The sequence below is a fragment of the Lissotriton vulgaris genome, chromosome 2_2 (assembly GCF_964263255.1).
Source record: "Lissotriton vulgaris chromosome 2_2, aLisVul1.2, whole genome shotgun sequence".
Lineage (NCBI taxonomy): Eukaryota > Metazoa > Chordata > Amphibia > Caudata > Salamandridae > Lissotriton > Lissotriton vulgaris.
Window position 1 is genome coordinate 333,594,933 of NC_141688.1, and position 13,992 is coordinate 333,608,924.

General features: G+C 48.6%; 1 protein-coding gene across 4 annotated transcripts in view; it reads left to right on the forward strand.

Moving 5' to 3' along the window:
• Positions 1-13,992, forward strand: part of LOC147729426 (uncharacterized) — an 82,455-nt gene that overhangs the window by 51,388 nt on the left and 17,075 nt on the right. The gene's annotated exons all lie outside the window — the stretch shown is intronic.

The following is a 13,992-nucleotide window of genomic DNA, read 5'->3' on the forward strand; positions in this document are numbered from 1 at the left end:
AAATGAATTGTTTGACTTATTTATTGGCATTTCTCATTTTGCCGTTGTTTTAGTGAGGATCCTCATGTATTTACATTCAGTTTTTTAAGGTACAGTTTTAACAGCGCCGAGACACAAACCCGGTTCCCCAGTTCCAAAGTCGGCCGATCTGGAGGTTACACATCAACATGTCGCCTGCTGGGCATAGCGAGCTGCCAGCGGCAAAGCCTGCTTCCCTAGGGCTATCCTTGTCATTTTGTTTGTATTTATCTCGCTCTAAGATCGACTTTTACAACAAAGTTTCGGTGATCGAATTGTAAAAATGGTATGATCAGGAAATAAGGGAGTCTGAATTAGCACCCAAGATTTTTGTGAGAAAACTGAATTCATTAAACATTTCACACTCAGATGTTGTTTTTTGACGTTGCTACACAACTAGTTTATGGCATTTGACAGTTGGAAACTTTGTTGTAAACATCGCTCCTAAGGAGGAGCTGCAGTGCGGGATATGCTGATGCTAGATGTTGCAGTTTTTGTCTGCAGTAGCCATCTTTTCTTTCTCTACAAAATGTGCACAGTCATTCCATTTGGATTTTTTTTCTATTTACAGTGTAATGTCTGCTTTTGCAGCATATTCGCTTAACAAATTGAACACTTTCTGTTATATTTTCCTCAAAACGCAAATAAAACGAGAGGATGGCTTTCATGTGAGCTTTTTGATTGATGTGGCTTACCTTATTTATTAGCATTGTCTCCCGTGTAAAAGTATCTCGCTACTGCGAGCTGGCCCAAATAGAATGTTGGTGCTTTATAAACAATCCATTCTTATCAAATTATTGTAGTTATATTTTTATGTTTGACATTCACATATTACAGGAGTGTTTAATTCACAACATGCCTATGTTGAATTGGCCATAGGGTCAGTCCAGTTTTTATGCCTGTCACCTTCTACCTCTATTATTCTTATAATTGATTTGCGTCTATTTTTAAATTATAAATTTTAAAATTGCGCCGTTGTGTTGATCGTCTTGCCGCACTTACCTGTTCCTAAGCAGCCAGCCTAGACCCTGGTCCACCATGGCCTATGCCGATTGACCGGAGGGACGATAAGGCTTTATTCTACTTCCGGTGGTTAGCCCGGCAATGTAGTTAGCGCTCCAGCCTCTTTACCACTCTCTCCAAGTCTACTTAAGGCGGTGCAGGGTGCCGACGCTTAGCGGATGCGGGCAGCGGTGCGCCAAAGGCAATACCGTCTGTGCCCGTCCACGCCAGACTGCTGCCAGACCACCGCCAAACCGTTGCCAGAAACCCCTTTAACCCTGCATTTCCTCCAGTGGTCCGGAAATGGCAAGAGTACACTACTACAGCCAAGAAGTTAAACACCTCGACAAACTTCCCGAACAACCAGTCCCCCAGGGCAATATAGTTACCAGCAATATGAAAGAAAAATCATGCCAAAACAACCCACTATCTGTTAACACACCTCAAACACCTTGTGACCTGATCAATCATTAAAAGTGATCTTAATGCAAGCGCCATCCCAAAACACACTATGGAAATATGGAGTCTAATGGACATGGAGTCACCAGACATTTGCTTTATAACAGAATCCTGGTTGCATGAACACTCCGCTACAGATGTGGTAGTTGCCTTTCGACCCCAATATAAAATAACCAGGTTAGACAGAAAGGGCAAAAGGGGAGGTGGTCTGTTAATTGCTACAACTCCCAGTATGACCATCACCGCCCTAGACTCTGTTAGTACAGATCAACTAGAAATATGTATTTTTAGAATTGACGGTCTATCTCAGGTCACCTGGAGAGGAGCACTAGTATATAGACCACTTGGTCCGAAAAACGATTTTACATATTAGCTGCCCGAAAATATTGCTCCACATGTGCTAACCTCAGATTTTTTTCTCCTAATAGGAGATTTTAATCACCATGCAGAGATTTTATCTTATCCTTACACCAACCAGCTTATCACTTAAATGAGATGTCTCTGACAGTTGGTAGACATTCCCACTCTGCAGGGCATGCACTTGACTTAATATTTACAAACTCGCCGAGTATTATGGCAGAACCCCCATCCCCACTATTATGGCCAGACCATGATTTACTGAAATTCTCCATCCCAGGCCAGAAAATCAAAAATGAGTTAGAGGACGAACTAAAATGGCGAAAGTCATGGCGGAAAGTCACTCCCGCCTCCTTTTCAACCCATTTCAACCCACCATCTAAATTCCAAGAAGATAAAATCGACAAGGTTGCAACTTCTCTTGAGGGACCCATAACATCTGCTCTTAATAAAATCGCTCCCTTTACTAAAGTCAAATTCAAACCCAGAACCGCACCCTGGTTCACGGAACAACTGAAGGAATTAAAACTGTCCTGTAGGACCTCGGAACTGAAATGGAGGAAAAACCAGAACCAGACAGATCGCAAAAAATATTGCAAGGACAATAAATATGTTTTACCATAAGGCCGTTCAATTGTACACAATATCTTCTTGGTGATTTAGAAAATAACAAAATGAAAAAAAATTTATATTAAAAATGATCAACATCATCCACAGCAGTCACAATACTCTACAACATAACTAACAAATATCAGCCAAACCAATAGCTCAAGCTCAAGGTCTGAAAGGCCAGACCTATTTGCTGTGCTAATGCTTGGTTGCATTTGTTGCAGATTCAAACCCCTGTAGGACAACACAAGGAATTGCCTAAGTGATTTTGCTACCACACTTGTAACAATCTAAGCAATTGGATTTTTTGCCTGTGATCAAGTCTCTGTCTTGTTGGATCTGCTGACAATATCCACTCTCTGGGCACATGGTGAATGCGGCATTAAAGACGTTCCACCAAGTACGTTGTTGCTGTATCATTGAAGAAAAGGTGGGTAACCCAATAAACCCTTGCGGGCTCGGGCAGATATGTGTAAAAAGTAAATTGCCAGCAAGGGATTTGTTTAACAATCTTATCAACAGCACCAGGAATCTCTATTGAAAAAGAGTTTTAGACCGTAACTGTAGGCATCAGTTGCTGTGTTCTATTCAAATGTCTAATTTATAGACCAAAGCACAGAAGTCACAATACCAGCTACCACACTAGCCAGAACAAAGAGAGGCAACAAAGGAAAATTATGTATCAAAATTGTTATTATTTTAAAGCAATTATCAGGGTTCTTCATCAGTTCTTGAAATAAAACATACTATACAATTCTAATGTACAATTAATATGTCAATTTATCCAACAGTACAGTAGAAAAAGGTCCAGACTGCTACAATTGATGCAGTGACTACTGCTAAAATCGAAGTAAGTCACTGAACGCAGGATATCGGTAGTGACAGAAGTGGACGTGAAGGACGTTGTATCATGGCAGAGTCATCTTCAATGACTTCGTCCAATGTTACATTTGGACGAAGCCATTGAGTCAATAATGCCGCATGGATTTTCCTTGTGGTTTTATTCCACCATCTGATCCCTTCCCATCTCCTCTTCTGATGCTTAGTGTGTGCATCGAGCAGCAAGAACTCTCAGCGCACCCACAATACCCTTTTTTGGTTTCTCCAGGTGGTTGATGACTTCTATAATGTGTGACTCTCAAACATCACACTTTGTGAGGGTTGAAACGAGAACTCGACATATTCATGGCAGAGGCATATTCATCAGCTACATCTTCCTCTTCCAATAACATTTCCTTTAGAAAATGATTAATTACCTGTTAGAAATGGGATTTCTGGTTGGCTAAGGCTTGCGCCAAAGCCAGACAGAAACTATCACTCTAGTCCAAGATAACCCCTGCTCACCCCCTTGGTAGCGTGACACGAGCAGTAATGCTTATCCCGGAGGCAATGTGTAAAGCATTTGCGCAACACACATACACAGCAGCAACACACAAGGTACACCACAAAAAGGAACTCCACACAAGGTTATATATAAAAATAGCCTTTGTATTACCATAAACACATTAGGGATTATATTCACAGGACAGGGTCACATGGCCACCGGCAAAAATAGCACTTAGTAGAAATAGCACTTTGTAGAACACAGAATAATTGTAGCACAAAATAACACTTGCAGAACACAACCAGTAACCACTGGTAAAAGGTAGGTACACCCTACGCAATACTAATCATTTCATTTTGATAACTTTATTTCGGTCATGGACCATAAAAGTGCAGATAAATTACATACAGAGCACAGTAGTAAAATCATATGGTATCATATGTTAAAACCCTACACGCCTGCACACATTGCCTAAGTCCCATGTTTCTGCATAGGGGGATCAGCCAATATTTTCGTATTTTACTGTACGACGGGCAAAAGAACATAACATGCACAATGTCTTCTCGGGTACAGTTACAAGCTGGGCAAGTTCCCTCATCGATGCTGGCCCATTTAGAAGTAAACGCCCTAATGGGTAGGGAGCCGTGTCCCAGTTGGGTGTATAATTTCCTTGCGAGGGGAGGTTGCCCTAGATCTAAAAATTCCTCCCTCTGGGAAAAAACTTTTACTAACAGAAACGCAGCAGAGAGCCTGCCCAGAGTTGTCGAGCACTGTAGTGCATGGTTGTTTTGATACCTCACATAGGCCAGCAACTCTGACCTAGGTATCCTCTGGCAGCTCAACTCGGGGGTCTCCCATAGCTGGGGCAAACCTACGTAATAGGAATGAGCCTTGATGTGGGATAACCTGGGTATGTTTTTGTTCCCAAACCTCAAGAAATTCGCTCTATAGCCTTAGAGCTCGGGTACAGACGAGAGCCTTCTCCAGTAGAGCAGAGGTCGTGCGGTTACCAATTCCTTAATGGACTCCAGACCCACATCTAGTTGCATGGGTGTAAGTGGTGTACTTTGAGGAAGACTCACCAAATTTCTCATAAAGGACTGCTCAACCTTTAAGTGTATTCTTGTGTCCCCAAAGTTCTGCGCCATATACGGCTGCTGTCCTGGCCTGGAGTCTATATATCTCGGACAGGGGCAACAGGTTTAAAAACCGATGTTTTGTGGAGTTTACCAATACCCCCTATAATCTGTGAGAGTCTCAGGGCAGATTTAGATATTTGATGGCCCCAATCAAAGTCCCTTGTCATTGTGACACCAAGGTAGACAAAGGTTTCACCCGTTCAAGGGGGATGCTGTTCAGAACAGGGTTAGGGCGGGTGTGCCTCGGGGGATTGAAGATCATAAACTTTGTTTTCTCCAAGTTTACCTACAATCCCCGCGAGGCACAGAAAATTACAAACCCGTCCAAAACCCGCTGGATGCCCGTTGATGTTCGGGATAGCAACAAAGTGTCATCCGCGAACATCAGAGCGGGCACCCGACCGGTAACTAACCGGGGAGCGTCGTTATCCTTGACACCATTTAAGGCATCCACCAGGCCATTGATGTAAAGGCTGAATAGTGTTGGAGCCAGGACGCACCCCTGGCGAACACCCCTAGATACAGGGAAACGGGCCAAAAGGTCCCCATTCCTTCCACACCTAACCTGGGCATAATTCCGTGCATGGAATCTAATCAAGACGTCGAGTAAATACGACGGGAGGCCCAATTCTTCCAACACCTTCCACAATCTTTCCCTGGGCACAAGATCGAACGCGGCCCGCAGGTCCACAAAAACAAGGTAGAGGCTGCCACCCTCTACTCTTGCAGTTTTCCAGAATAGGACCTGGAGCCTAAAGATTTGGTCCAGGGTCGAGATGCCAGATCTAAAACCGGCCTGGAGAGTGGTCAGTATTTCATGTTCCTCCATCCATCCCTGTATCCAGTCCAGTATGATCCTACCCATTAGTTTTTGAGTTGTATCTATAAGGCTAATGGGCCTATAATTGGATGGGGTTAGTGGGCAGTGCTTTTTATAGATGGGGACGATCTCAGCTCCCAACCAGGTGTCCGGTAGGTCAGACCCCCTAATGACCGCATTGAACAGGATTAAAAGGTAGGGTGCCCAGATTTTAGGGTGGGAGCGAAACAGGTCACCTGGCAATCTATCAAGGTCTGGGTCTTTGTTAGGGAGAAGTCTTTCAATGGCAGATTCCACTTCCTTAAGGGAAACACCCTCTCCGATTTCGGTGGGGGTCGCCTCCCGATTTTCCAGGTGGTCCGTCCGTGATCCCACGCCCACGACCCCCAGTGATTGAGACTCATGTGAGAGGTCTAGGGCCGGGAATGACGGGAGGGCCGTGGCCCCATCTAGCATCTGATCCAGACCTGGGTTCTCATGATCGTCACACTCAGTACTTGTGTAGAGTTCTCCGAAATGTGTCTTCCACACTGAGGGAGCAATGTTCGGGGAAATGGCCTCACCTCCCCCTCTTACACCTGAGTTAAATATGGTCCAAAATGACTTGGCATCCTTGGAGAGGAGCGTAGATCTCAGCTCTTCCCACCTCGTTTCCTCCCACTCTCTCTTACCCCTGGTGATTTACCTTTTTATAGAGCAGTCAAGATGACCTAATTTTTACGCTGTCTTTGGATTTAACTGCTATGAGGAGATCCCTTTTTGCCTTCTTGCAGGTATCATCAAACCAGGGGTGTGTCTTATCCCCACGCCGTTTATTTCCACTCACTGGGTAAAACACATCCCCAAGTGCCACAGCTAGCTGCCTTTGTATTTCAACGGCTTGTCAGTTAAGGACCGAATCACCCATCTCGATGATCTGAGGAACAGCAATCTGGTATATTTTAGCAAGCCTACTAGGGGAATCCAGGGAATAGGGCCATTTAACCCTTCGCCTGTTGTTCGTTAGCATAAGGGGTACGGCCACAATATTGGGGTTAGGCTCGGGGTTTGTTAGTCCAAAGGACCCCGGCTTGCGAGTTAGGACTAAGGCATTATGATTGCTATCTTGCCTCGGTAAGACCACAAATTCTTTCAGGGTGTCCCAGTGTTTTGTTTCCATCATAACATAGTCAATGGTGGAGGTTTGGTCTGTCCTATTGAATGTAGCTACCCTTGGGCAATCAGGGTCCAACCTCCCATTGCACGCCCGCAAAGATGTTGCAAGGGAGAAAGACTTTATTTGAAGGACCAATTGGTTCCATGCCCTGACCGGAGGAATCTTGGGGTCAGGAATATGCCAAAACAAATCTTCTTCATCCTGGTCACACACCTCAGGACTACCCAAAGGCTCGAATTGGCAATTAAAGTCACCTCCGAGAATTATCGTAATTGAGGGGTCTAGTGCCTGGATGAAGATGTCCAGTGCTTTAATTGTACTCGATGCCTGCCCATTCTTAACTGGTCTCGAATAAATGTTAATTATGGCTACTTTAGGCTTATTTTGAGGTGATAGTAGCACACATTGGACATCTGGGGAATTTGTTTATAGTTGAGTGGCCTGAGTGCCCAAATGAGTGCCTATCCATATCAATAGACCACCCGATGGGCGGCCTCTACCCCTAGATGTTGCCAGGATATCGAAAGTTGCATAGCCGGGACTTGCACTCCCCTCAAGTGCCCAAGTCTCCTGCATCATGCAGATATCATGTGCTGACATAAAGGAGACCAACTCTGGCGTGAGCAGTTTATTTTTTAACCCGGCTATATTCCAAGAGAGGATTTTTAGACATCCTTCCACTGCCTCAGCGGTTCCTTGTGGTTCCCCTAGACAATTTGCAGGGGGGCTAATGCTAATGGGGGTCTTTGGCCGGGTATTTTCATCCCTTTTTTCCAGGCTAGACACGTCCCATGTGACCGGGCCCCCTGTTAGAACTCCGATTCCCCCGTTTCACCACTTCCCTCCCTCATCACTGTGTAGGGTAATGTACCTTCAGGGGAGGTAGTAGGATCGCATTCCTTCAATACAGTTCCTTTGGTAAACTCTCCATTTACAATTTTTAGTGGTGAGTTACCATTCAATAGGAGTCAATCCACTTCCTCCAACACACTAAACCTGTTCCTGTAAGCTAGCATTGGGAGTGCGAACTTGTGTAAATGTGTGCCCTCCCTGGCTGTTCGCCACTGCTGCATTCTGTTTGTTGGATCCCAATATCCCTCGCTGTGATGAACACTTTTAGAATTTGGTAATCTCAGGTGTTGAACAGGGTGGAAGCGGGACAGATGTAGTGGGTGGATTTGGCTGTTAGTTCTACTTGGAGGCATGCTACAAATGTAATCCACAGCTAAGGTGTCCTAAAATTAATTACTACAGTATCTCCTACTGTTTTTTAAGAGCCCCTCCCGATCCATGCTATTCTTCTAACAACAAGTATTTCCCCAGAAACGTTTGGAGGTAATGGCCTATTTACATTTAGCCATTGGATGCACTTGTTTTTTAAATCAGTGTGGTCTTCTCTTTTGCCCTCACTTAAAGGCGGAACTCCTGTGAGTACCACAACGTAGGGTAGGGATTCTGGCGGTAAGTTTATAATTGGCAATTCATTTGGGGTGACTTTAGGTGGTACATTCCTGCTCCTTAGCTCGCTATTTTTACTCCCAATTATACCCTCCTTAGGGCTAAATCTAGATGTACCAGTGTTAGGAATAGAGTTTTTAACAACCTGATTGGTTTGACCATGTACGTTATTAGTGAGGGGGTAGAGGGGGAGTCGGAGCGCCTGGAGGCTCCGTGATAGTTGGTGGGACTCTTGCATTTTTGTTCTGCGTGGAACAGTTTTGTGGTGACGCTACCCTTTCACTAAGTGTATTTTTGGGTGTGCCACCAGACTCAGGAGAAGCAAGGTTCCCCAAAGAATTTACGGGCTTGGCTGTCCCTACACCCATATTGTTAAGAGTTGAGGCTAATCTATCTAGCTTAGATACCAAGGGCTTGATATGGGTAACAATAGTCTGCTCCAGACAGGCCTGTAAATCAGCCACCAAATGTGTTACCCAGCACAGGACTCCTAGCGTCAATTGCGGAGTGTTATGAATTGGTGTTACAAGGTTATGGTTAGCCAAATTCTTTTTACCCATTTTTTTTGGTAATCTTTCCTTTTTGTTTCTGGGGCCTGGTTTGTTTACAGCATGGATTTCCAAGGGAAGGGGGGAATTCAAAGCAAGGGAGTTAGCCTCAATATCTATGGGGGCCTCTACAGGAGTCTGGGCACAGGGCAGCTCCGCGAAAGAATATATTAAGTAGGAGCTTGAATCAGGGGCATTGATTTCAATTACTGAATAGTCCCTTCCTTGATGGGGGAGACATACCGTGGGAGTGATTGATAATCTTCTTTCTGTATTTTCAATTGCAGTAGCTACAACACCGATAGTTTTTTGCAACATCTTATCAATTGCCGTTAAACTAGGTACAGGTTGCGGTGTAGCCGCCTGCAGCCTAGTATTTGGGCGAGATACAGCTGGTTTTTGTTTTTTACCCAAATGACTCATTTTTGAAAATAAGTAGTGGTTAAGTAATACCCCCGTCCTAGTTAGTTATTACTCCCTCCTGGCTACAGAATGGATAAATATTTGAACAGTATTGGCCAGGGCGTATTAGGTCCGAATAAAAGTACCTTTGATATATTTTCCAATCTTCATTGATGACCGTGGGGAACGAAAGGGGGGTAGCCCGTCCCGTCCTCGTCCGTTCACTGACGGCCACAGACGGTCCTGCCCTTGTCCCGGGCTTCTCCCGGCGACGCCCGCGCGCGTCCCGCGACGCGGGGCACTGCGCTGGTTTTTAACCCCTCCTGGCGCTGCGGGCCATGTGTGTTGTGCGCTGCGCCGCTGGGGCTGCCGGGAGTTGTGGTCCCGGGGCGGCGGCGCTAATGCTGGTTCCTGGTGACTCTCGGCGATGGCGGCAACAAGGTAAGCCCCCCGGTGGTATCCTGTAAAGCTCCCCCGCTCTGCCGGGCACTGCGCTGGTTTTTAACGCCTCCTGGCACTGCTGGCCGCGTGTGTTGTGCGCCGCACCGCTGGGGCTGCTGGGAGTTGTGCTCCCGGGGCGGCGGCGGCGCTAATGCTGGTTCCTGGTGACTCTCGGCGGTGGTGGCAACAAGGTAAACCCCCGGTGGTATCCTGCAAAGCTCCCCCGCTCTGCCGGGCACTGCTCTGGTTTTTAATGCCTCCTGGCGCTGCTGGCCGCGTGTGTTGTGCGCCGCGCCACTGGGGCTGCCGGGAGTTGTGGTCCCGCGGCGGCGGCGCTAATGCTGGTTCCTGGTGACTCTCGGCGGTGGCGGCAACGAAGTAAGCCCCCCGGTGGTATCCTGCAAAGCCACCCTCGCTCTGCCGGGCACTGCGCTGGTTTTTAATGCCTCCTGGTGCTGCTGGCCGCGTGTGTTGTGCTCCGCTTCGCTGGGGCTGCTGGGAGTTGTGGTCCCGGGGCGGCGGCGGCGCTAATTCTGGTTCCTGGTGACTCTCGCCGGTGGCGGCAACAAGGTAAGCCCCCCAGTGGTATCCTGCAAAGCTCCCCCACTCTGCCGGGCACTGCGCTGGTTTTTAATGCCTCCTGGTGCTGCTGGCCGCGTGTGTTGTGCTCCGCTTCGCTGGGGCTGCTGGGAGTTGTGGTCCCGGGGCGGCGGCGGCGCTAATTCTGGTTCCTGGTGACTCTCGCCGGTGGCGGCAACAAGGTAAGCCCCCCAGTGGTATCCTGCAAAGCTCCCCCACTCTGCCGGGCACTGCGCTGGTTTTTAATGCCTCCTGGCGCTGCAGGCTGCGTGTGTTGTGCTCCGCGCCGCTGGGGCTGCTGGGAGTTGTGGTCCCGGGGCGGCGGTGGCGCTAATGCTGGTTCCTGGTGACTCTCGCCGGTGGCGGCAACAAGGTAAGCCCCCCGGTGGTATCCTGCAAAGCTCCCCCGCTCTGCCGGGCACTGCACTGGTTTTTAACGTCTCCTGGTGCTGCTGGCCGCGTATGTTGTGCGCCGCGCCGCGCCGCTGGGGCTGCCGGGAGTAGTTGTCCCTGGGCGGCGGCGGTGCTAATGCTGGTTCCTGGTGACTCTCGGCGGTGGCGGCAAAAAGGTAAGCCCCCCTCGGTGGTATCCTGCAAAGCTCCCCCTACTAATCACCTTAGGCATAGATCACGCAGGTACACATAAACTCCCTGTACTAGGCAAAGCAACCTTCTAAGCATGAAACACATTTAGAGGTATAAACAGGCATAACACACTACGCAATAATAATCACCTTAGGCATAGATCACGCAGGGAAACATAATTTTACTAGCATACCCATACTAGGTAAGAACAACCTCCTAATCATAAACACATTTAGAGGCATAAAGGCATTGCACATTACGCAACAACACACATTAGGAAGAACCATGTAACCTAAGCGAGGGCACAACACATAAAAACTGTCCCCCAGGCCAACTTGGCCTGTTAGGGGCTCAAACGCCCTTGGTCCAACAATGACACGCTCTCTTCTTCTCTACAGTGCAGGAGCACGGGATAGGCTCCCGTATGCTTCCTGCTTACTTCTCGGGGCAGCCAATGGCAGCGCGGTTCGTCACCGTCGAGCCCCTGCGCTGCTAGGGGACGCCCAACGATGCGGCCAATCCCAGCACGGCGATCCCAACGTCAGCAAGGGGGGCGGGGGCCCTCACAAAGCTCCCGGGCCGCTGGCCGTGATTTTCTTTGTTCAAAATACAAGGTAGGCTCCCATTCTAACTGCCAACGTCCCTGGCGGGGTGGGCACCAGCTAGGGGATAAAAAGAACCAGCAGATATGCGAGGTAGGCACCAGCGAGGCACAAAATGCAGGGTGGGCACCTGCTATGCCTATAAATCCACAAAACACGACACAGCAGAGACGCGGGGTGGGCACCCGGGCCGAAAAGAAGGCGGGTGCGGGGGAATCTCCACGCCTGGGATTCCCTTGCAAAAGCGATCGCAGCTCCTTGCTGCAGTTGAGAACAGCAGCGCTGCTCCTCTCAGCACCAGAATGAAGCGCTCCTCCTGGAAGGAGAAATAAAGTGCTTCCCATGCGCTTTAGCACCAAGTCCCAAAGTCCAGGGGAAAGTTCAGGGAAGGAAAGCAGGGGGGGGGCATAGGCTGGGCCCAGGGTCTAGCTCACAGGGCCCTCCAGGCATGGAGGCAGCATCCAGTGGCGGTTCTTCCTGGCCCCCAGCTGCAGCAGGCCCCTTTCAAATTAGGATTAGACAGAGAACACCTTTCATGGGGTCACTGCCCCTTTTTATATACACATTTCCTTTGTCTTACAGCACAGGGTTAAGGAAAAACCAGATGCAACTGGTTTTGGAGCACTTTGTTGTGCTCAGCCCCTCTCCCCATTCACAGGACAGGCTAGGGACATCAGACCACCACAGGGGGCGGAGCCAGCATTGTGGAGGGAAGGCCCAGCCCTATTCAGGACCCAGGTGCACTCCTCCCTCCCATCAACGTGCAGATATCTCCATTCACCAACGGGGCAGACCCATCCCGACTACTGGACCCAGGCACACCAGCCAACTCCAGCCAATCATAAGCCAAACAGTCAATTCACATTTACTACACAGACATGCAAACTTCTAGAAGTAGCACTTCCACACCAGACACATTAAATCTGCGCACATCATCGCGCAGCATTTAATCTCACTACTTCGCACATACCAAATTCGCCCCTGCACTCCCCACACATCAGGAACTACCATGGACACATACATTCCCCATGCATTCCTATGGGAGGGCAGGCCAATCTCACAACATGCACTCAGAGTACGCACACACTTTACACTGGGACACAGTGTTAAAATGCGCATAAGCCAAAAAAAACACCATCAAGTCATCTTACAATGTAAACAGTTTAGGGGTGATCCTGCCAAAAGGGCCAAGTCCAACATTACCTTTGTATCCTCTCGTCCCAGCCAGTGCCTCAACAAGGAGCCCTTTTTAGGTCGAGCCTGGGAACACGCATCCGAAGGATGCGGTCCAGGTGGAGAACTATAGCGAGCTGACACGGGGGAATGACGGACAAGAAACTGTCACGCGCTTCTCCCCGGCTGGATTCAGCTGCTTGCACGCGCACCCACATTCACGCATGCGCACATCACAGCCACACGCATACACAGCACTCACGCATGCGCACATACACACGCATACACAGGCACACCCCCCGTCGCCGCAGCCGCACCTACACGCATACACAGAGACCCCTCCACACACACCAGCCCCTCTCCTCCCGGCTCCACTCACCGGTGTCTGGCGGGCGCTCCCCGGGTCTCCAGGCTCCTTCCCTTCCTCCGCAGCTGCAGGCTCTCCCCACATCACGGGGGCCCGCTGCTGGACAGAAGGCTTCTCTGTGGCCGGGCGGTGGTAGCGCTCGGCGGGGCTCTCTCTCCACATGGGAGCCCCGCCTCCTCAGTGCGCCCGCTTCGCCCCGCGGGTCTTCACCCGGTCCCCCATCTCGGGACCGGGACTTTAAGGGAAACAGTATCCAGGGCTCCTTCCTGGTCACGGGAGCCCCGGGGCCGCAATGCTCACGCCACTTCCTGCTGCCGGCTCCTCTTCCTGGTTGCACGTCAGGTCCCGGGACAGCAGCCAATCAGAGCGCGGCCCGGGAATGACGTCACAGAGGTGTCCCGCAGTACCGCCCCCGGCCTGCCTGACTTCCTGGTCGCAGGAGAATTCTACTGCTGAACTGGGTGTTATAACGCAGTCTCCACATGTAACTGTCTGCAAAGGTAATGCAACACTTTTCAGTTCTCAATTACTTTATTCAGGCACTGAAGTGGGGAAAAAATGTAATTAGATTAAGTTGTTCTTTAGATTTACGTGATTCGTTCACGTCTCGGAAGCGAATTGACCGGGACGGGTGCTGGAGCCCTTCGGACGCGTAGAATGTTTTCCGGGCTTCCGGGCTGCAGGACCTGGGTGTAGCTAACGGAGACGATCTTAAAGACACCCTAACCAATTGAATAAATGAACATTTGGTGAATTACCATTAAAATATTTGACTTTTTTACTAAGATATTATTGTACTCTTTTATGCAAACAAAATTTAGATACTGCATAAATAACTTTAACAAAACATATTTTATATGTAGCTTTTTATGTAAAAAAATAACTATAGCACAAAGCAAAAAACAATTGCCATTTACAATGCTAATAGCTCAAACTTAAATAATGCGAGACCT